Source organism: Podarcis erhardii, assembly GCF_964252035.2.
Source record: "Podarcis erhardii genome assembly, chromosome: 5".
In the NCBI taxonomy this organism is placed as follows: Eukaryota; Metazoa; Chordata; class Lepidosauria; order Squamata; family Lacertidae; genus Podarcis; species Podarcis erhardii.
The window spans coordinates 64561121-64584189 of NC_138509.1; the positions used below are offsets into that span (position 1 = coordinate 64561121).

The following is a 23069-nucleotide window of genomic DNA, read 5'->3' on the forward strand; positions in this document are numbered from 1 at the left end:
CTTGGAGGTTCTAAGCAGAGGTTGGATGGTCATCTGTCACGGATGCTTTAGCTGAGATTCCTGCATTGCAGGGGGTTGGACTAGATGACCCTCGGGGTCCCTTCCAACTTTACAATTCCATGACTTACGCATTTTGTCATTCATTCCCAGCTGGCAGCTTATGAATCTATTAGTTTGTGCCTCAACTTGAGGCGAGTCACACCAACAGTGGTGCCATCATCATTTCTTAAATTTCTGTGCAGTGTCCTGTAGAAAACGGGCAATCTTGAAAGAGTTTGACTCAGGGGCACCTTCAGCACTACAGGGCAACTCACTTGATCCAGCAAGATATTCCTATGTTCCTATGTTAATGGTAGAACCAGATATAGACCAAGGCCCTCTTACTATAGATAATCACACACACCATAGAATTCAACACCTACAAAGATGAGTAAGGCATTGCTTATTTTTCTTCTACAGTGGTACCTCGGGTTACAGACACTTCAGGTTACAGACTCCGCTAAGCCAGAAATAGTACCTCGGGTTAAGAACTTTGCTTCAGGATGAGAACAGAAATCACGCACTGGTGGCGTGACAGCAGGAGGAGGCCCCATTAGCTAAAGTGGTACCTCAGGTTAAGAACAGTTTCAGGTTAAGAACGGACCTCCAGAATGAATTAAGTTCTTAACCTGAGGTACCACTATTTTTATTTTTTGGAAAAAATAATAATACTTCCAGGTTGGCGCCATCGCCGAATGGCGGACTCCCTCCGAGCTCTGGAGGGAGCCTGCTCGGCAGGGGCTGGGTCCTACCGCGCCGGCGACGCGGGGACCCCTAAAAACCATGGGCGCTGAAACCCATGGACATGGTGACTCGGCTGGCACCTTTTGAGCCCCCCCCCCCGACCCGCGAAGGAGCCTTTTTAAAGGCTGCGGAACGGGTGACGGGGGGGGTGCTTTGAGTCCTCCGCTTCCCCTGCCGAGCAAAGCTGCATGCCATTCGACGGAGAGCGCTGACTTCTTCTATTGGAAATTTGGACTTAAAAGCATAACCCGTGAGTAATCGGAACTTGGATTAAAAAAGGCGAGAAATTTTTAAAGAATTCGGAACGAGCGGGGGAGGCGTAAAAAGGAAGTCAGCCCCCCCCCCCCCTGTTGTAGAGCAGCTAAAGTAAAGGACTTAACTTCTAAGATTGAGCGCAACCCTATTTTGATAAAGTTATGAAATTTCGCGATGGAAAATTATAAGATTGAGCTGGAGGAGAAAAGTGGAATTTAATCAAAAAGCAACCCCCCCCCCCCGGAACCTGGGAGCGCTTTAGTTAGAGCGCCGGGAGAAGACAAGGAGAGGTTTTGACAGCTGTCAAAGAGCTGTCAAAGCAGAAGAACAAAAATGAGAACTTTGTTACGAGGACTTTGCCGGTTATATTTGTTACAAATTGGATACAAAATGTTTAAAACAAGGAATATTAAGTTACTTTGACTGGTGGACGTGATCTGGAAGAGAACTGAGTTATTACAATCCACCTAGAGGAGCCGAGGGATATTACAAGTTGTTGGCATCGAATTTGACTGAACTTTTTATCTCCTGGGAAACTGCAGAAATGGAACACTATTTTGGCTACAGAGGTTTTCACACTAAAGTAGACAATAGACTTATCTATTGAAGAATGGAAGGGACTTGGCATCATGTTTCGTTCCTGAATAACAGAGCCTCTGCAGTGGAATTTAGAAGCTTTTGGAATTAGAACATTTGTGCAGGAAAACAGGAAAAGAAAGAGGAGAGAGATTAACAAGAACAACAAGAATAATAAGAATTGGACAAAGTTGGAAGTGGGAACATTTGGGACATCCAGATTTGAAAGGTTTAAGAAATAAAATTGGAGTTTTTACTCCCAAGTATATAAAAATCTGGATGGAAAAAATGGGCCTTTTTGAGATAGACTCCTTCCAAGATTGGACATTTAAAATTAAAGAAGACTGGTAAAGGACTATGGTTTAAATAAATGTGGGAGCTCCAGAAAGACATCAGATGTTGATTAATATGGGGAATGCAACCAGGAAAAGGGGGAGGGAAATTTGGAATCCAAAGGGTGTAAAATTATATTTTATTTTATTATACTTTAACCTATTATGTATATTAAAGGGGGGAACACGTGGAAGGGAATAAGTCGATCTTAGGAGATGGGAAAATATTTTTAAATTGGGTTAATGATAATAAGGTTAAAATTTGGGATAATAAATTGCTGAATTTATTTGTAAGAATTGGAATATAAGAGGGGGAGGGGAGGGGAAGTCCTGGAAAGATGTTACGGAAAATAAGATCTTAAATTTGGATGTTTTGTTTTTTTATATTGTTATAATTGGAAACTTTTAATAAATATTATTTTTTAAAAAATATATTTTTTGAAAAAAAAATATTTTGCTTTTGAACAGGAAGCTCCCTTGGGAATTCTAAGAAGTTAAAAGGCAGGAAGAATACCATATATAGAGGTAGTGGTGGCATGAGCAAAGGACTTGCCAGAAGCTCCCTTAACGGGCATAATCGTAGGGCCCTGGCCTATTACCCACCTCTACCCCTTGATCCTCCAGTAAAACTCCTTCTTGACCAGGGATATGGAACCCATGGCCCTTTTGCTGTTCTTCTACTCCAGCCCCAAGCAGCCAATGGTCAGGGATGTTGGGTTTTGCTGTCCCACAACATCTGGAGGGCCACAGTTTCGCCATAGGATGTTTCTTTCAGAATTCTTGCACAGTCCTTCTGGGCTGCAAAAACCCATGTAAGTCACTTCCTGTGACTCAGGCTCCCAATCAAGAATCCTCTTGCCCCTTTCCTTTGTACTACTGGATTCCTTCTTTGAACATCAGTAGCAGTGTTTGGGAGGATGGCATTGTCACTGACTGCTCAAGTAACAAATTCATTGCTTGGAGAAACAATGGGCATCCTAAGTATGATATTAATACTTGAAACATTGGCTGGTGACATCAGCATTATCTCATTGTTCACCGGTGGCAGATTGCTGTGTTGTTTCATTTAACTAAAAGCATGGGAGTTAATTAGGGGTTTACCAAGATAAAGGATTAATGGCTGTAGCTTTCAGTAGGCACAGCACAAGCAAATGCTGCAGAACCTCTCCCAACACTTCTCTGCCATGCTGCTCTTGAAATGTATTGAATGTCCAGAGGTCAGCAGTGTTGGTGACTTGCCTATGACCAAGTAATATAAATTGTCATCCTTTCAGGTGAGATACTAAATTGATCAATGATGCTTTTACTGGAGAATTTATTTACTTTGCAATTTTTGCAACCAAGGTTACATCTCTACTCACTGGCTAATGTGTTTAACTGTTATGGGAGATTGTAAAGGTACCCCTGACCATTAGGTCCAGTCATGACAGACTCTGGGGTTGCGGCGCTCCTCTCGCTTTATTGGCCGAAGTACAGCTTCTCGGTCATGTGGCCAGCATGACTAAGCCGCTTCTGGCAAACCAGAGCAGCACATGGAAATGCCGTTTACCTTCCTGCCAGAGCGGTACCTATTTATCTACTTGCACTTTGACGTGCTTTCGAACTGCTAGGTTGGCAGGAGCAGGGACCGAGCAACGGGAGCTCACCCCGTCGCGGGGATTCAAACTGCCGACCTTCTGATCGGCAAGTCCTAGACTCTGTGGTTTAACCCACAGCGCCACCCGCATCCCATGGGAGATTATGGATCCCTTCCCTCTGCCCCCCCCCCCCAGAGAGGGGGGCGGTATCTACATCTATGGCAACCCTTAGGTTCCCATTTGTTGCAAAGCCATAGTTTCAGCCAGTGTTTAGGGAAGCTTTTAAAAGCTCAAGGCTGCTATCAAGTTGGGGAAAGGGCTGAAGATGGACCCTCATCGAATGTAGGCCAATAATCCCTTCTGGATTGTTAGTCAGCTATGGCCAGGTTCAACCCCATGCTTGTGCTGTATCCAGATAACCCGGTATTGACCTGTGGTCCAATGTGCTCTAAATTGTTCAAATGCTGTTGCTCTGAGATTTGGTTGGTGACATATTCATTAACAGTATTTAATGGCATCATCCCAAACATACCAAACAGTCCATTGTATATAGCCAGGCACTACGTTACAGCCGCATCTGTTCCAATTCTACAGACAGAGACTCTCACCTAAGAGATCTACAGCAAACCTTTTTAGAACTAAAATACCCAACAGATGAAGTTAGACAACAGATCAACAGAGCCAGACTGATACCCAGAGAGAACTTGCTGCAAGACAGACCCAAAAAAGAAAATAACAGAACACCTCTAGTCATCACATACAGCTCCCAAGTTAAAACAGTACAACGCATCATCAGAGATCTACAACCTCTCCTGGACAATGACAGTTCTCTTTCTCAAGCTCTGGGAGGAAGACCTTTCATTGCCTACAGACAGCCACCCAGTCTTAAACAACTCCTAACCCACAATAATACTACAACCAGACCTAACACAGACACTGGCACCAGAGCCTGTAATAAACCCAGATGCCAACTTTGCTGCCACATACACCCGGACAACACCATTACTGGCCCCAACAACATCACACATACCATTTCGGGACTATTTAATTGCTCATCGTCTAACATTGTGTATGCCATAAAATGCCAACAGTGTCCTTCAGCTCTCTATATTGGACAAACAGGCCAGACCTTACGCCAAAGAATAAACGGACATAAATCGGACATCAGGAATCACAAGACAGAGAAACCAGTAGGAGAACACTTCAATCTCCCAGGACATTCTATACAAGATCTCAAAGTAGCTGTTTTACTACAAAGGAATTTCAGAAATAGACTGGAAAGAGAAGCTGCTGAATTACAACTTATCACCAAACTTAAAACCATGGAAAAACCTGGCCTGAACAAAGACCTTGGATTCTTATCTCATTATACATGACAAAGCCATTTTTCACCTTTTCACCCCTTGCTTCCTCCTGTAAGACCTATTGCAGTCGTTAAGAGTCGTCAACAGGCTCATCACAGCTATCTGCCAATCACCCATTCCTACCACCCTTCTGAGTAATACCCCTCCCCACCTTCTCACTATATAGAAAGGTCTGGAAACTTCTGTTTCAGTGTATCTGAAGAAGTGTGCATGCACACGAAAGCTCATACCAAGAACTGACTTAGTTGGTCTTTAAGGTGCTACTGGAAGGAATTTTTTTGTTTTGAGTATTTAATGGTTTTATGTTGTGTGTTTTTCAGATGCTCTGTTTCAGATTAATGAACATAAATTTGTTGTTGTAAGACTCTATCTTTAAATTAAGTTTGTCTGCATTGGCCAATTAGTTACACTATTCTCTAACTTATTTGTTTTTCCTGAAAGGATATGTTAAAATTATTCACAGTGAAACAACAAAAATCATATTAATTATTAGTCTTGGCCACTAGGGGGCTGTAAGGAATCCTCTTCAGGTTTTTTGTCTGTTCTAATTCCTCTCGCTGGCACCAGCCTCCCCTTTTTCCTCCCATCTGTTTTGACCAGGGTGGCTTGATAAAAACTGCAACAAGATATCAACAAATGAAACTGATTTGTAAAAATGTTACATGGGGGGGGGGATGAGAGAGACGTTGCACATACTTTTGCAAAACAAGAAAATATTTAATAAAAATACATTTTTTAAAAAAACAGTTTCTTCTAAACCTCTACTGATTCTTATAAACTTTGCAAGTATTAAAAACTGTAAATATTATTTGCTTTTTTACATTATTGTGCTCCATGCATTCAAACTTTATTCTGATCCTTGAAAAAGTGCTGTATAATTCCGCACAGGGTTGTATCCCTCTAACCTGACATAAAAAGTCTAGTCCATTGATTTCAAGAAATGTACTCAAGAGGTATGACTTCATTGGATACTGAGTGTTTATCAGTTTGTGCACTGCATCTGTTTATTTATGGAGACAAAACTACATATTGCGCTCAAACTGTGTTCTGTAGTACTCATCATACATCTGGATTCTCCCCCCCCCCCCCCCCGCCCGTCTTTAATAAACCTGCTTTTAATCTCTATTTCTGCATCCATTCCTTTCAGGAATGCAGTTTCCATTTTCTCTTTTGAAGATACTGTTTAGAGTATCTGATATACAATATGACTATCTGATTTATATCATTTTAAAATAGTATTTATACTCTTACCCATAATACTCTCTTTGCACACTTGTAAGAGATGGTAAGATTTGGTCCTTGGTGGATGCTGGGGGGGATCTTGTTTTGATTGTACCTCTTTCATCTTTTTTGCTCTTTTCATTACTTTCTTCCCATGGCCCATCTTTTCTGTTTTTTGTTTGTTTGTTTGTTTGTTTATGTTCTAATTAAGTTTTCTCTCTTCATCATATGTTTTTCTCTTATTTTTTTCCAGGTGCAATCCCCAGCACCTTCAGCTAGGTCTGGTAAATATTCCCTGTCTGAAACCCTGGACAGTTACTGCCTGTCCGTGTAGACAGTTCTGAAACAAATGGGCCAATGCCTGGTCTGATGCAATATAAGGCAGCCTCACTAAGTTCCTAACCTTTTAATCTTATTTTTAAAATGTTCCTTTCTCGGTTGGGACGGGCTCTATTTTCTCAGCAATGGTACAGAGGTACAGTGGTACCTCGGGTTAAGAACTTAATTCATTCTGGAGGTCTGTTCTTAACCTGAAACTGTTCTTAACCTGAGGTACCATTTTAGCTAATGGGGGCCTCCTGCTGCCGCTACACCACTGGAGCACAATTTCTGTTCTCATCCTGAAGCAAAGTTCTTAACCCGAGGTAATATTTCTGGGTTAGTGGAGTCTGTAACCTGAAGCATCTGTAACCTGAAGCATCTATAACCTGAGGTACCACTGTATATCCCAGCAAATCATCTAAGGTGATCCTGTGCATGTGATCCTTTGAAACCTGAGGAAATTGTGCTTCTCCATAGGAAATGGCTGCCTCTTCCAAAATTGGATGATCTTCAGGGTCCCTTCCAAATGATTCCATGATTCATAGCATTGGTGGTGATTCTATTATTCCAACCAAGAGTCTCTACAATATATGGGTCCTCCCTCCCAACATACTCTGCCTTTTATAAGGACAGCCATTTAGCATATGGTTGGCATCCGCCGATCTCAGGAGACAATGGAAGAGTGTGCCTTTGGAGGTGAAGTCAAACTGTTGGAGAGTTACAGCGCCTGCTGTGGCTGTAAAGACTGATACAAGAGACATATGTTTTGTCGCAGCTGGAGCAGAGGCAGGCATCCAGTTGTTCTGCTACAGATGCACCATGTTGTTTCTTCTCTGGGTGGGGCTGATAGAGGGAACCTGGAAGTCTCTTAATAGCTTTTAAGCCTCAGAGGGTGTCAAGGAGAAGAGGAAGAAGTCATAAGAGAAGCCTAAGGAAGTCTGAAACAGCCTCTTAACGGAGGAGGAAGAGAACTGGTGAGGCATGGCAGGTGGTAGATGAGCAGGCTTCTCTGCTCTGATAAGGGAGATGGAGAGAAGGGAATGCAAGCTGCTTCTGAAAAAAAAATCAACAAGCAGATCCCTAAAGCTCAGGGAGGGGGATTTGGAACCCCAGGGTGCTGTCAAACTGCATACCACTTTATTTTCCTCTGCATGTCCACACAGAGGCAGTCTTGCAAACAATATGACAAACTAGACACTCTTTCTCTTTCTTTACTTTCGAGATCTGCCATGGCAGAAATACCATGACTTTCTGATCTTTATGCATAAGTGAATTATGAGTGTTCCAGAATTTCACTACTGGGACATGTGATGATGGAACATGACCTGTCAATACCATTGGCTATGGGGAATTAAGGAGCCTGGTGCAGCAGACCCCCTTTTTCTATAGAATTGTTTTCAAATATGTATACACAACCAAAAGTGTCCCAGTTTGCCTCCCTGGTATAGCAGAGCTCCAAGTGTGAGGCACTAGCATGGATTGGCCTAATGCATGATGCCAGCTTTAAAATGTTATGTGTGAATCAAGAGGAGCTTCTGCCTTGAGAGACCCTCTTTGGTTGCCCCAATATGGAAACTGAAGCTTCTGAACCAGTCCTCGGTTTAAGCTCGCTCCTTACCTTGTAGGGCAATTCTCCTCTATAGAAAGCTTCAATCTAGAAATTTAGATAAGACATCCAAAACTCATAGCTAGAAAAGACAGAGTCAGCTCCTCTGTAAAGTTCCAGGGATCCTGTTACTGCCAGAGCCCTGACATCCTGTGGCATGCCTTCTCTTTATAGAAGCCGTTGGCTCGGTGCAGCTGAGAGCAGATGGTCATAATGACTTGGCTGAGAGAAGCTGTCAGCACTGATCCTCCAGTCTCACATGATTTCAAAAATGCCACCTGGGGAGTGCAAAGTGTCTTGCTGCGTGCATACTAAATTACTGCCCATGCTGAGCTCTGTGACCATGGCACCACACAGTGTGTGCCAGGTACAGTTCCTAAAGGTTATGCAGCATTCTGATCTAGGTTGTGTGATGGATGGAAGGGATTTTCCACATCAGAAAGTTGGTACTGGGTCTCCCCAAGCCCACGTGAGTTTTATGCATTTCTGTAGGAGAAGGATATGCACACATGCTTGGTGGGGGTTCATATGGCAGAGGTTTGGGCTGAATTCTGCATGCATTTAATGATCATTCCGGATTTTTTTACCCATTTTCACTATCCCTGAATTAGGGATGTGTACTGGCGCTGTGGTCAAAACCACTGGGCCACTTGGGCTTGCCAATCAGAAGGTTGGTGGTTCGAATCCCCGTGATGGGGTGAGCTCCCATTGCTCTGTCCCAGCTCCTGCCAACCTAGCACTTTTGAAAGCACACCAGTGTGAGTAGATAAATAGGTACCACTGTGGCGGGAAGGTAAACAACATTTCCGTGTGCTCTGGTTTCCGCCACAGTGTTCCATTGCACCAGAAGCGGTTTAGTCATGCTGGCCACATGACCTGGAGAACTGTCTGTGAACAAATGCCGGCTCCCTCAGCCTGAAAGCGAGATGAGCACCGCAACCCCATAGTCACCTTTGATGGACTTAACCATCCAGGGGTCCTTTACCTTTACCTTTTTTTCACCTATTCCTGAATTATGGGCTCATCCAGATATACCTATTTATTGAGCATTCACATTCATTTGTTTACAAAGAAGTTAGACTTTGTCTATTCTGTTTCTTTTGTATGTTTGACTTTAAAGTTCTTTATTTCTTCAAACCTAAACACAAAAATTACAGATTTTGCATACAGAAATAGTGACAATTACAACAAAAACTGATTACAACAAAAACTGAGAAAAAATAATCCAACAAAATTTTACAACTGAGATTAATAATTCCAAAGTCCAGAACTATGATAAAATATATCCTATCAGTATTCCCTTTCAGCTCAAGGTATTATATTGTAAATTGTAAAAAATAACCTCTGGTGTGTTGTCTAAGATACAGTGGTACCTCGGGTTAAGTATTTAATTCGTTCCGGAGGTCCGTTCTTAACCTGAAACTGTTCTTAACCTGAAGCACCACTTTAGCTAATGGGGCCTCCTGCTGCTGCCGCGCCACCGGAGCATAATTTCTGTTCTCATCCTGAAGCAAAGTTCTCAACCCGAGGTACTATTTCTGGGTTAGCGGAGTCTGTAACCTGAAGCGTATTGTCAGGGAACTGCCATCGGAGCCAGAGGGAGAGGGAGGGCTCCAGAGGGATTACGGAGAGCGTCCCAGGAGGGAGAGAAGCAGCCCATCTTTTGGGGAGGGAAATCAGCGTAGCACCAGTGGAGAAGGGGGGCAGATGGGGGAATCGGCGAGGAGGCTCCATGACTCCTCGCTGGAGACCAGCAGGGAGAGCACGGGTCCTCCGCTGCCCACACCCTCCCTGCGCAGAAGGCTTCCGCGCAGGGAGAGTAGGCGGAGACTAGGCGTCAAGGAGCTTCTTTGCTGGAAGAAGTTCAAGAAACGCCCACTGACGGATTCTGCCAGCGACTGAGACAGCCACGGGTGAGTGGCTGTCCGGACAGAATAGGGTTCACCCAGGTAACTCAGCCAGGTGTAGCGACGACTTACGCACTAGCAACCCCTAGAACCATTACACGTATGTAACCCGAGGTACCACTGTATAGGTGGGGGCAAATAAATCAGATTAAATTAAAGTTTTCAAGTTATTCTTGTTTCATTTGGAGGATGCTTAACACTTGTTAGTTTCCAAATCCCTTTGAGGTATATCATATTAGTAAGTTATCCAGATCCTCACAACATATTACTAACTTTATAATTTCTCTGCTTCCTTTACTGGTGTTGTTTTCTAGATAACAGAGCTTCAGTCATAACTCTCATATACCAGTAACAAATGTGCATAATCCAAGGCTTGTTCTTGATTTGTAGAAACAATAAAATAATACCAAACTGGATAAAATGTGTCTGATTTCTTTTGTGTAGTTGCCAATCTGCATCTCTCTATTAGTTTTTCTAATAAGGCCACATGTCTAATTATACCACATGTCTAAGTTCAGTCCCTCAAGGATTTTCTAGGGTCTTACTATCCTTGCCTTCACAGCAGTTAAAAAGTGACAGATGGGATCCTTGTTTTGCAAAGGTATATTTGCATCCGTAAATGGATTAAGAAGAGCCAATGTGGTGCCATTTAAATTTTTTTATTCACTATAGTTTGTATTTCCCAGGAAGAAAACATCTAAAACGCCTGTACTTTTTGGCACAGCCGCCACATATGTATATTCCTACTTGACCAAAGCACCTCCAACAAAGGCCACACAATGTGATGTTAATGTGAGATTCTGTGGAGTCAGGGTCTCTTCCAACTCTACAGTTCTATGACTCTATGACTCTATGTACTAGCAGTGGACCAGTTTAAGGTTTTGATACCTAATGTGTGTGGAAATTGTTTTAAACAGTGGTTTCTCCCACACAGCTGTTCGTAGAGATTCCTCTATCACGTTTCCACAATTCTTTCCCCACAAAGATCTTAAGAGATCACCAGTACCTGTACCTATGTCCAGCAAAATTCCATATAAGACTTGTGCCTTGTTATCCGGCCTCTTCAACATAAAGCTATTTTCCCAAGTTGTCAATTATTGAAGGACCAATTTTTGAATGTCTCTCTTACTTAGAAAAGAAGGCAGCTGTCTCCATAACAGCCAATGTATTGGGGTGTCATGTGAGTTTCGGCTCTTACAATGGTTTGCTGTCCTTATAGAAACTCTTTAGTTTGTCCAGCTTCCTTTGATTCCATACCACCAAATTATATACAGTGGTACCTAGGGGTTTTTTGAATTATGGTGCTGGAGGAGACTCTTGAGAGTCCCATGGACTTCAAGAAGATCAGAGCTATCCATTCTTAAGGAAATCAGCCCTGAGTGCTCACTGGAAGGACAGATTGTGAAGCTGAGGCTCCAATACTTTGGCCACCTCATGAGAAGAGAAGACTCCCTGGAAAAGACCCTGATGTTGGGAAAGATTGAGGGCACAAGGAGAAGGGGACAACAGAGGATGAGATGGTTGGGCAGTGTTTTCAAAGCTACCAGCATGAGTTTGACCAAACTGCGGGAGGCAGTGGAAGACAGAAGTGCCTGGCGTGCTCTGGTCCATGGGGTCACGAAGAGTCGGACACGACTAAACAACAAGAACAAAACCTCGGGGTTAAGTACTTAATTTGTTCCAGAGGTCTGTTCTTAACCTGAAACTGTTCTTAACCTGAAGCACCACTTTAGCTAATGGGGCCTCCTGCTGCTGCCACGCCGCCGGAGCACAATTTCTGTTCTCATCCTGAAGCAAAGTTCTTAACCCAAGGTACTATTTCTGAGTTATTGGAGTCTGTAACCTGAAGCGTCTGTAACCCGAGGTACCGCTGTATCCTAAACTAACTTTTTTTAAAAAGAGTCTGGATGAAACATCAAAGGAATTAAGGTGTCTTCTGAATAGAAAGACATTCCCTGAACTTCAACTCAGAGTTGTGCAGGAAAAAACAAACTAAAGGGGGCCAGGTTTCTGGCCCCGGGGGTAGAATAACATGGATGTTCCTGTCACAAAGACAGACTTGCTTTTCCATCACATATTTCAAAAATAATTTTCACCTGTTATTGCATGAGAAAGATTACAACTAAGTTACATTTTAACACTTAAATATTATATACAACTGTGAAAAGGATAGTGTCTTAACCACAAATTGTTTCATATGTACTCTTCCTTGAGGAGAATGGGGAAATCCATGTAGAAGTTGTCCAAATGTTATTGCCCACAAAATAATCTGATAGGGTAGTGATGTCCTATGAGTCTTCAATGAGTCCTTTAAAAGTATCTAGCTGATGTGGAGTGCAGAGCTGTGTGTGGTGTTTGGGGATGATTGATGTACTTGGTTTTAGATTTTTCTTCCTCTTTCGCTTGTTTGGGTTATGAACTTGCTTCCTTCCTCCTTCAGAAAATCTGTCATCTTCATCATCGTCTCCCTCATCTGAGGGCATATCTGTATTGAGAGTGCCTTCTGGCAGTTGCGCCTCTAACACTGTCAGCAGTCTCACTGACTCTCTAATGTTTCATGCTGAAGGTGCCTCTGTTAACTATCAATTTAAAAGAAAAACCCCACTGGTACCTTAAGTTTACTTCTTGCAGCTGATGTGTGAATGGATGGAGTTCCCTGCATTTCCTTAAAGTTTCAGGATGAAGGTCATGCAGGACCATCGTTAACTGAGGTTAATATGCTATACTCTGTTGGCTGTGTATTTTTTTGCCTTTGCCATTTCTCTACTTTTTTTCCAGATTGATTAATAATAATAGTAGTAGTAATAATAATAATAATAATAATAATAATAATAATAATAATTTATATCCTGCCCACCTGGCTGGGTTTCCCCAGCCACTCTGGGCAGCTTCAAACAAAATATTAAAATACTATAGTCCATCAAACATTAAAAGCTTCCCTAAACAGGGCTGCCTTCAGATGTCTTCTAAAAGGTTTATGTTCTACTTAAGTTTACTTTTCTTCAGCATCTAATCTTTTCCTCTTATTTTTTTCCATCACTCAATGGAAGAGTGTTTGCTTTGCATGCAGAAGATCTCTGTCTGGTTCATTCCTGTGGCCATTTTGTTGAACTTTCTTCATTCTCTGCTCAGAACAAATACATCTTTCAGACTGTTGTTATTTTGCAGGTGGGATTCAGTTGCACACTGCCAAATTCAGGTTGTACAAATGAAGTGGATTTGGCACTCTCATGCAACAAACCTGGTCCCCCACTCCCAGTCAGTAATTTTGCAGTAAGGAAGGTAATGTGAAAATATGCTGAAAATGGTGGGGAAACAATTGCTATCTGTGATATCATATAACTTCACTGCAAACCAGTCAGAATGAAGGCTGAATAAACAGTCAACATTATCTAATCTCTCCACAAAGTTTCTGCAACTTAATCAGAATAAATGCTCAATAACAAAGTCATCAGTAAGTGACCAAAGGCTCTGTAGCTTGAACAGGGCAAGTACAATAAGCTGGCTAGAATTAATGACTGTTTCTAATAGCATTACTCTGTCATCTCATACTTCAAGCAGTCCCTAAGTGAACCTACAAACACCAGAAAAATCCATGTAAACTGTTATGTAGTGAAGTTTCACCGTGGGCCAGCAGGGGGATACTGTATATAGTTTTCAATCAGGTCTGTAGGTAGTTTTCCCTCAGGTCCGCGTCAGTTATTTTAGGCGGGAACTCTGGGCTGTTGTTGTTACAATGTTGACAGCCGGCTGCCTATAAAAGCAGGCCGGCTGAGCTGTTTGCAGTCAGTTCTATTCCAGCTTACGAAATAAAGAGCTACTTGGAGAAATCGCTGTGTCGTCTGCTATGTCAACCCACAACTTAACACTGGCGACGAGGATGGGATGGATGGACATCAGAGCACAGCCAGATGCGGCCAGCCTCTGAACTGAGCTGAATCACTGAGCTGAATCACAGAGCGAAATCACTGAGCGAAATCACTGGACAGAACTAATTCAGAGCTGACTGTTCTGGCTAGAGCACGGTGTTCCATCCATCGCCCTTCACGCCGGCATCGGAATCATGGCTTCACTTGTGCCTCTACCGCCGTTTGCGCCAGCCTCTGAATCATGGGATTCCTACCTCGCTCGGTTCGACTGCTACCTCCAAGCCAACGAGCTGACAGCAGTATCAAAGGATCGTAAGCGGGGCCTATTCCTCAGCCTCTGTGGGCCCGAGGTGTTTGAGACGGCCCGAGCATTGGTTGCGCCCGAAGCAGTCCAGGCAACACCATGGGACACGATCCAAGAGAAGCTCCGCAACCACTACGCACCAAAGCCGTCCAAGATTGCTGCCCGCCATGCGTTCTACCACCGGAACCAGGCAGAGGGGGAGTCAATCAACAACTACACCACCGCCCTGCGACAGGCTGCAATGCACTGTGAGTTCCGAGACTTAGACGATGCCCTGATGGATCGAATCGTCTGCGGGGTCCGGGACATCCATCTGCAACGGCGTCTCCTCGCCAAGCCAGACCTCACACTGCAGAAAGCCATTGAGGAGGCTGTGGCCTCAGAAGCTGCTGAACGCTCCGCCCAGGAGATCCGCAAGTGCAGCAGCCCACGTCTTGCTAGGGAGCCAGTTCCGGTGCATCATGAAGAGGCCAGCAGTGATGAGGCATCCTCCAGTGAAGGCGATGACGTGCACCAGACAAAGCGGGAGCACAGGAAGTTCCAACAGAAGTCCAAGGGCCAACCGGAATGTGCCGGCTGCGGAGGCAACCATTCCCGTGCCAAGTGTCGATTCAGAGACGCCATCTGTAGGAAGTGTTCCAGAAGGGGCCACATCGCTAAGGTCTGCCGATCGGCTCCGTCTGACACCCCCCCTTCATCGACTCGCAAGTCCAAGCCTTCACTCCAGTCTGCCAAGGAAAGTTGTTTCGCTCTCACCAACTGCCGCTGCCCGTCTGGAACCACGATTGGCCAAACCGACTCGCCTACGCGACGCAAGCTGAACGTCACGGTGCTCATTGAAGGAGCTCCATGTGACATGGAGATCGACACCGGGTCTGCCCTGTCCATCGTGTCGTGGAGCACCATCAAAAGACTGGTACCCAGAGTGTCCAAAAGGCAACTCGACTCTCACCGCGTACACCTGAGAGACTACCAGGGAAACGACATTCCCGTGGTAGGCGTTGGCCGGTTCCGGATTGCCTTCAAGGATTTTTCGGGCCTGCTCCGGTTGGTGGTGGTCGAAGGTCAGCGGCCAAGCCTCCTAGGGCTAGACTGGTTTGATGCCCTCGGCCTGGAAGTCACCGGCATCAACTGCATCTCTAACGCAGAGACTGAGGGTCTGGTCAAAGACTTTGCCGAGGTTTTTGACGGCACCTTGGGGCAATATACAGGTACGCCCATCTCCTTTAGCCTTGATCCACAAGTCGCCCCCATCAAGCTAAAGCCACGCCGGGTTCCCTTTGCTCTCAAGGCTAAGGTGGACGAACAACTGGACAAACTGATCGCCCAAGGAGTTTTGGAGCCGGTTGACCACGCCAAGTGGGAAACCCCCATCGTCACGCCTGTCAAGCCAGATGGGTCGGTGAGAATCTGCGCTGACTACAAGTGCACGATCAACAAGGCACTTCAGCAGCACGCTTATCCGGTTCCTGTTGTCCAACACCTGCTGCATTCCCTGGGTGAGGGTAAGGTCTTCGCTAAGCTGGACCTTGCCCAAGCCTATCAACAACTGCCAGTCGATGATGCCACTGCTGAAGCCCAGACGATCGTCACCCACCGGGGGGCATTCCGTTGCCGCCGGTTGCAGTTCGGGGTGAGTGTGGCTCCTGGCATCTTCCAAAGCCTTATGGAGCGTCTCCTGCAAGGGCTTCCGGGCGTGGTACCATATTTTGATGACGTCTTGGTGTCTGCAGACTCACACCAGCAGCTGTTCGAGCGCCTCCGTGCCGTGCTGACCAGGTTCCAAGAGGCCGGGCTCAAGGTAAAGAGGGAGAAGTGCCAGATCGCCGTTCCACAGGTAGAGTTCCTGGGCTATCTTATCGATGCCTCCGGCCTTCACCCGACCACATCCAAGATCCGCGCTATCCAGCAGGCCCCCACCCCAAAGAACAAGACGGAGTTGCAGGCATTCCTGGGGCTGCTGAACTTTTATAACATGTTCCTGCCCCACAAAGCCACAGTGGCTGAGCCTCTTCACCGACTCCTTAGTACAAAGACGCCTTGGGCCTGGGGTCATCGGGAGACGGCGGCCTTCAACGCGGTTAAGGCTCTCCTTTCATCAGACAGTGTGCTGGTACAGTACAGTGAATCCAGGCCGCTGGTCCTTGCCTGCGACGCCTCACCTTTTGGCATCGGTGCTGTCCTTAGTCACCGTTTTCCAGATGGAAGAGAAGCACCACTCGCCTACTTTTCCAGGACACTATCTCTGACGGAACGGAATTACAGCCAGCTCGACAAGGAGGCATTGGCACTTGTGGCTGGAGTGAAGAGGTTCCATGAATACCTCTATGGCAGGACTTTTGACCTCATCACTGACCACAAGCCACTCCTGGGCCTCCTCGCCGGTGATCGTCCAACTCCACCGGTCCTCTCGCCACGCATGCTGCGATGGACTGTTTTCCTGGCTGCCTACCACTACCGGCTCATCCATCGCCCGGGGAAATCGATGGGCCATGCCGACGCCCTCAGCCGTTGCCCTCTTCCAGCATTTGTGGAAGACCCGGCTCCAGCTTCATCGCTCCTTCTGATTGAGGATCTTCCGGCAGCGCCTGTATCAGCTGCCACTGTGGCCTCCGCGTCTGCCCAGGATCGCACCATCAGCCGGGTGCTCAACTGGGTGTGGAGGGGGTGGCCACAAGGGCCTTTTGCATCGGAGTTCCAGCCCTTCGCAACCAGACAACATGAACTCTCAGCTCATCGCGGCTGTCTGCTGTGGGGAGACCGCGTCGTGATTCCCCAGGGACTCCGTCAGCGCGTCCTGGAGGCTCTGCACGTTGGCCACCCGGGAATTGTCAAAATGAAGGCGTTGGCTCGGTGTTACGTCTGGTGGCCTAATATGGACGATGCCATCACTGCCTGGGTGTCCGCCTGTCAAGCGTGCCAAGAGTCGAGGCCTGCACCACCGGCAGCTAAGGGACACACCTGGGAGACGCCAAAGACACCCTGGTCGAGGGTGCACATTGATCTGGCTGGCCCCTTTCACGGCCAGACCTTTATGGTAGTGGTGGACGCCTATTCCAAATGGCTGGAGGTCGCCCTGATGCCCTCCACCACTACCGGAGCTGTCATCCGGGTGCTGCGAGGCCTGTTTGCAACGCATGGGTGTCCTGATGTCCTTGTCTCTGACAACGGACCACAGTTCACGTCAGGCACGTTTGAGCGGTATCTTTTGGGACTGGGCATCCGCCATGCCCTAACGGCACCCTTTCATCCATCCAGCAACGGGCAAGCGGAAAGAATGGTGCGCTCGGCAAAAGAGGCACTGGCGCGCCTGGACCGGGGAGACTGGCATGAGCGGGTCGCCGAATACTTGTTCGTGCAACACATCACCCCTCATGCGGCCACAGGGAGGAGTCCTGCTGAACTGCTTATGGGCCGCCGCCTCAGGTCACCGCTCGACCGGCTACACCCGGACTTTGCCGTGGCTGAACCCCCAGGCTGTGCCAACGCGCCACGGTCATTTGTCCCAGGAAACCAGGTCTTTGCCCGGAACTATGTGGGGGACATTCCTTGGGTGCCAGCCACAGTAGTGGGAGTTACTGGACCTCGCTCGTACCAGGTGGCACTCGAAGACGGACGCTTGTGGCGACGGCACATAGACCAGCTTAGGCGCAGGGTTGGGGACTTGGACACTACCGAGGTGCCCCCAACTGCGCTTGCGGCTCCAGAAGAGACACGTACAGATGGCGAGGCCCCACCTACACCTCCCTCGCAAACTGCCAGCGTGGAGCCGAACCGAGCCGCTTCAGAGGGTCTGCCAGACTTACCACAGACTCAGACCACTCCACTTGCGGAGGCTCCACCCACAGCAGCGGATCCAGGGGATTTGGTTCCAACGCCACCTAGGGTCGCACCACAGCCTCAGCAAGAACTGTGTGGCCCCCCGGACTTGGCTACCAGTCCCCGGCGGTCTGGCAGAGTTCCCAAGCGCCCAACTTATTTAAAGGACTATGTTGTTGGACATGTATCACTGTTGGTCTAAGTATGGGAAATGTAACCAATATGCTTTTGTGCCTAATTGAACCATTACGCGTAGTGCTGTATATAAGGAAACCATTACGATTGTAACTAACGCCTTATCTCGGTGGGGAGGGGTGTTATGTAGTGAAGTTTCACCGTGGGCCAGCAGGGGGATACTGTATATAGTTTTCAATCAGGTCTGTAGGTAGTTTTCCCTCAGGTCCGCGTCAGTTATTTTAGGCGGGAACTCTGGGCTGTTGTTGTTACAATGTTGACAGCCGGCTGCCTATAAAAGCAGGCCGGCTGAGCTGTTTGCAGTCAGTTCTATTCCAGCTTACGAAATAAAGAGCTACTTGGAGAAATCGCTGTGTCGTCTGCTATGTCAACCCACAACTTAACATAAACAATTTGCAAAGTTAAGAACACCAGCTGCATCATCAGCTCTTTAGTATAAATATGCCTTTGGGCACTGAACTTTTGTTTTCCTTCTGCTCAGTAGCAAAGCATAGTACAGCTCTTCAAGCAGTAACAAAGCATGTTCTGCAAACAAAATGTCAAGGTTTCATCTGTTGTAATCATGCTAAGTTTAACAGGAGGAGTGAACAGTGGCAACCTGTGAGGCAGTGTTACAGGTGGTAGGAAGAATGAGGAAGAGGCTGATAGATACACCTGGCTCAGGGATGGAAGGTCTGTGGCCTTCCAGTGGTGGGCTTCATCTCCCATCAGCCCAGGCCAACATGGCCAATGGTTAGTACCAATGGGAAGTGGTGTTCAACAAATTCTAGAGGGCCACAGGTTTCCCGTCCTTATCCTAGCCAGTCCACATTCATGCACCTGTAGGTCCTGAAGGCAGAAATGCTCTGATTCCAGCCCAGCCTTGCATATCTCTCTAGTAAGCTCATGGGGCCTCATCTTCCCCATGGGCCCTCTTCAATGGTGGTGTCCTCTTGCCCTCCCCATTAATTCCATCCATTTCTACAAGTGGACAAGGCCTTGGGAAAGTCAGACTAGTCACAGTGGATGCCCAAGAGACTGAAGGCAAACACCAGCAAAGATCTTAGGGATGTCAGAAGTCTTCAACAGGAAGTCAAGGGAGCTGGCTAGAAACTGCCTTTGCATCCATAACGAGGAGAGAAAATGCAGCCAGTGAGAAGATGGGAGTTACAGCTTGCATTAATTGACTCTTCCAAGCTCATGTTACACTCCTCTGCCCTCGACTAGTCTTTGTACAGTTGAAGCATAGCGGGCGAGCTGCAGTTAATTCAGACAGCATCTTTAAACAGAGGGGGGAAATAGACTCCCTTCCTGGCACATTTAATTGGTGACCTGCCGACTTAACAGGACAATTTTACTTGAACTGTCTGCCTTGTGGAAGTGCTTTAGGGTTTGATTGGCCTGTCCGTCACCACAGGAGGGGGTGTATAATGAGCATTGTACTGAAAATTGCTCCCTGGAAGAGTCGCCAGGACTTGGGCACTCTTTTTCTGCATGAAAATACAAAGTGCATGGTTTATGCTTGGGACAAATGACCTGCCATTACTTAAGCTTATAGCAACAAAAAGATATGGGATGGTGATGGAAGTGTGATGACCTATACTATCTATGGAAATTATGTGGCCTTCTAGCTTTCGGTAATCATGGGTGGGATGTATATCTACAGAGTTTTACGGCATGTATTTCACTTTTGATCCCATAAACACAGAGCATTCAGATGATGTGCTTCATGGTTAAAAGAAGTAACCAACAACCACAAACTGATGGGCATTGTCACTGGAACGTGACACACCCATCACTGCTTTGCTTCAAGGTTAACCTGACATCCATAAGCAGCTTATGAGTGACAAATTTGTCTGCTCACACATTCAGTCTGTCACACGCATACCCTAACAAGGTATGTTAGGCTGCTTTCTATAGTTAGGGTAGCTCTGTTAATGTGCACCACTGCATGGTCCTAAACACTGCACATAATCAGAAATCTGGGCTTTTGCATGGTTCATAATTGGACGGAAAGAGTGTGAATGCATATGACAGCGGGACATGTAGTGCTGAATGCAGGCAAGCTGAGGGCATCTGATTCTTCCTTACTGGTAACACCCCTCTTTTCAGTTATTATTTCATTAAAAGCATTTTCAACACACGTCTCCATTAAAAAGCTCAAGGTGCCGTACATTTTGGGTTGAGTCAAAATTTCTCATTAAAAGCTTTTGAATAAATTCAGGCAAAATGTCTCCTTTCCCCTTCCCTGCTCAGAAATAGCATAAAGAATATTGGGAGGCTGTTTTCATCCCTCCTTACAATGTAATCAACAGGTTTAAACCAACAATAAAATATAAAATACACAACCAGAAAGGAGAGCAGATTCAACACATAAAAACATTTTCATTATCAAATTAGGCAGGCTAAAATTAACAGCTTGGGAAGCCAAACGGCTGCTAGAAAATGAATGATTTCACAAAGTGGTAGAAGGTCATCAGAGGGTTTGAAACAAGGAATGTGGAGTAACAGTCATCTCTTCAAAGATTTGAGAGTCTATGGGTGGTATTCAACTAAATTTTACTCAGAGCAGATCCACTGAAATTAACAGTCATGGTTAACTTAGCCATTAATTTCAATGCGACTACTCTGATTAAAAGTTAGTTGACAAGTCCTACGTTAACACAAACTCATGGATTGCATTAGACCCCAGTCAGAAGATTTATTTATTTCAAAGCATTTATTAACTGCTTTACATGATAAAAATTTAAAAGATGTAAGTGATGTACAATTTAAAAAACACCCATTTTTAGAATAGCCTAAAACCAATAACAGCAACATAAAACATATTTACAGTGCATATACAGATAATATAAATATAGATTACATTATGTAAACAGAAGCCTGCCACCTCTGGGTTGGTGGTGATGCAGAAAACCTGAGTTGACGTTTGCTCCAGTTGAGTGCTAAAGAACAGGTTTTCATGGGGGAAGCTCCAGGGCAAAAAAACAACAACAAACCACTCAGATATGGAGCTTTTAAGCATGGACATGTGCCTGGAAAAAGCGGGGCAAAAGGTAAGTGTGGTTAAGCCCTAAAGTGGCAATGCCCCAAAGTAAGAACTGTTCTGGCAAATGATCTTTGTTACTATTTCTAGGTAACACAGCAACAGATTCAATTAGAACAAGCTTTGGCTTTGCTCTTGATTTTCCAAGGTCCAAACAAATCACTGCTGCACAAGGGTTCAAGAGTGTACCTTCTAATTGCTGCACACATAGATATTGGCCTGGGGGAGACAGGAAGATGCTACCAACTGGCGCTTGCTGATAGGCATACACAAAGATGTGAGCAGACAAGAGGTGAAATGGAACAGGATACGTTTCTAGAGAAATGTTTCTTTTCCCATGCTGTAACACATGCCTAGCAAAAGAAAGGCCAGTTGTGACAAATTAGAAAGTTGCCTCAAGTGTTGGTGATCATATTGTTGGCCAGGTCCACGTTAGCAGTACAGTCCAGAACTGGTGTCTTTCATTTCTTTACTTTCTGTGGGTATCAGATAGAAGCTGGTTGGAGGGGAAACACATCACATTTCTTAAATAAGCTACAGCAGGCATAGGCAAACTCGGCCCTCCAGATGTTTTGGGACTACAACTCCCATCATCCCTAGCTAACAGGAACAGTGGTCAGGGATGATGGGAGCTGTAGTCCCAAAACATCTGGAGGGCCGAGTTTGCCTATGCCTGAGCTACCGGATACCTATGAGATGTGGCTACCATCATGCGTACTTGGCTTCAAACACCAGAGGTGTCAGAGCGGGTGGAAGCAGTGATGTGTACACACCGGTGAAGTCCATTTGTTCACTGTTCAGTATGAGGATGAGCAAAGGACAAGCTATATGGTCAAAGAAATGGGAGGGTTCTAGTAAACTCATCGCAGGTAGCAAAATAAAACTGTGAAGGTAACACATGGATGCCCAAATGAAAGTTTTCCAGCATTAGGTTGAGCTGTTTACCCAGTACAGCAGAAGTAGGAAACTTGTGAGCTACACACTGAGGTCCAACAGCACCTGCAGGGCCACACTCGCGAAATATAGGAATCGGCGTATCTCTGGTTTTCTTCCTGGTTAGTAACTGAGGGGTGGTGGGAGGGTGAGAAATGTTTCTTTTCCGAGAACTAAATCTGATACACACTGGAGAAGCCAACTTGTGTAGGGCAGCATTCATATTCATAAAACCACAAGCTGAGCCACAGAGAATTCAGGGCAGGTATGTTGAACAAGATTTGTAAGGGAATTCTCTCTCAGCTTCCTCAACCTTTTGTGTACCTCCCGCTGACTGGCTGATGATTGAGAAAGAAAGAAATCAATAAGTGCAGTGGGATGGGGTGGAATAGGATGGGAAGAACATTACAAACTACATGAGAGTGTGATCCTAGCCCCAAGAGAAACAAGCTATCTCTAGCCCAGATTCTCCTTGCTGTCTCCCACTACAAGCTGTGTAGTTAAAACCTACCACGCTATCAATAATAGATTCAATATTCCCAAAGTTATGAAAAATGATCTTCCTGGGTAATTAGATGTGGGTTCTCTTTCTCCTTTCCTTCAGTACGTTTGAGTTAAAAGGAGAAAATAAGAGATAGCTTTGGGTAGACAGAACACTGTACTGCCCTGCTGCATTTTCTGCCATAGCATTAGAAAACTACACATGGTCAAAGCCATATGGAGAAGACGCAGGACTGGTCAACAGGTGAGTAAAACATCAACATGTGTAGATACCATACACAGCACAACAGGACAATGACCTATCAATATGGTTAACCTGACCCAACAACCTACCCACACCCTCAACACACATACAAACAAAACACACTGCAATCAATTGAATGCAGCCAACCAAGCTTGGAACCCCTAGCACCTCGTATTATCAATCAATCAATACAGGACCTAGCCACACAAACCCTGACACAAACCCTTATACTAATAA

At 45.6% G+C, this 23069-nt stretch overlaps 1 long non-coding RNA gene across 1 annotated transcript in view; it reads right to left on the bottom strand.

The window, feature by feature from the left end:
• Positions 1–11532: 11532 nt before the first annotated feature.
• LOC309343270 overlaps positions 11533–23069 on the bottom strand; it is a 139776-nt gene continuing 128239 nt past the window's right edge. The window contains exon 3 of the long non-coding RNA XR_014157226.1: positions 11533–11577. This is a non-coding gene — a long non-coding RNA (uncharacterized lncRNA). The remainder of the gene's footprint in view (positions 11578–23069) is intronic.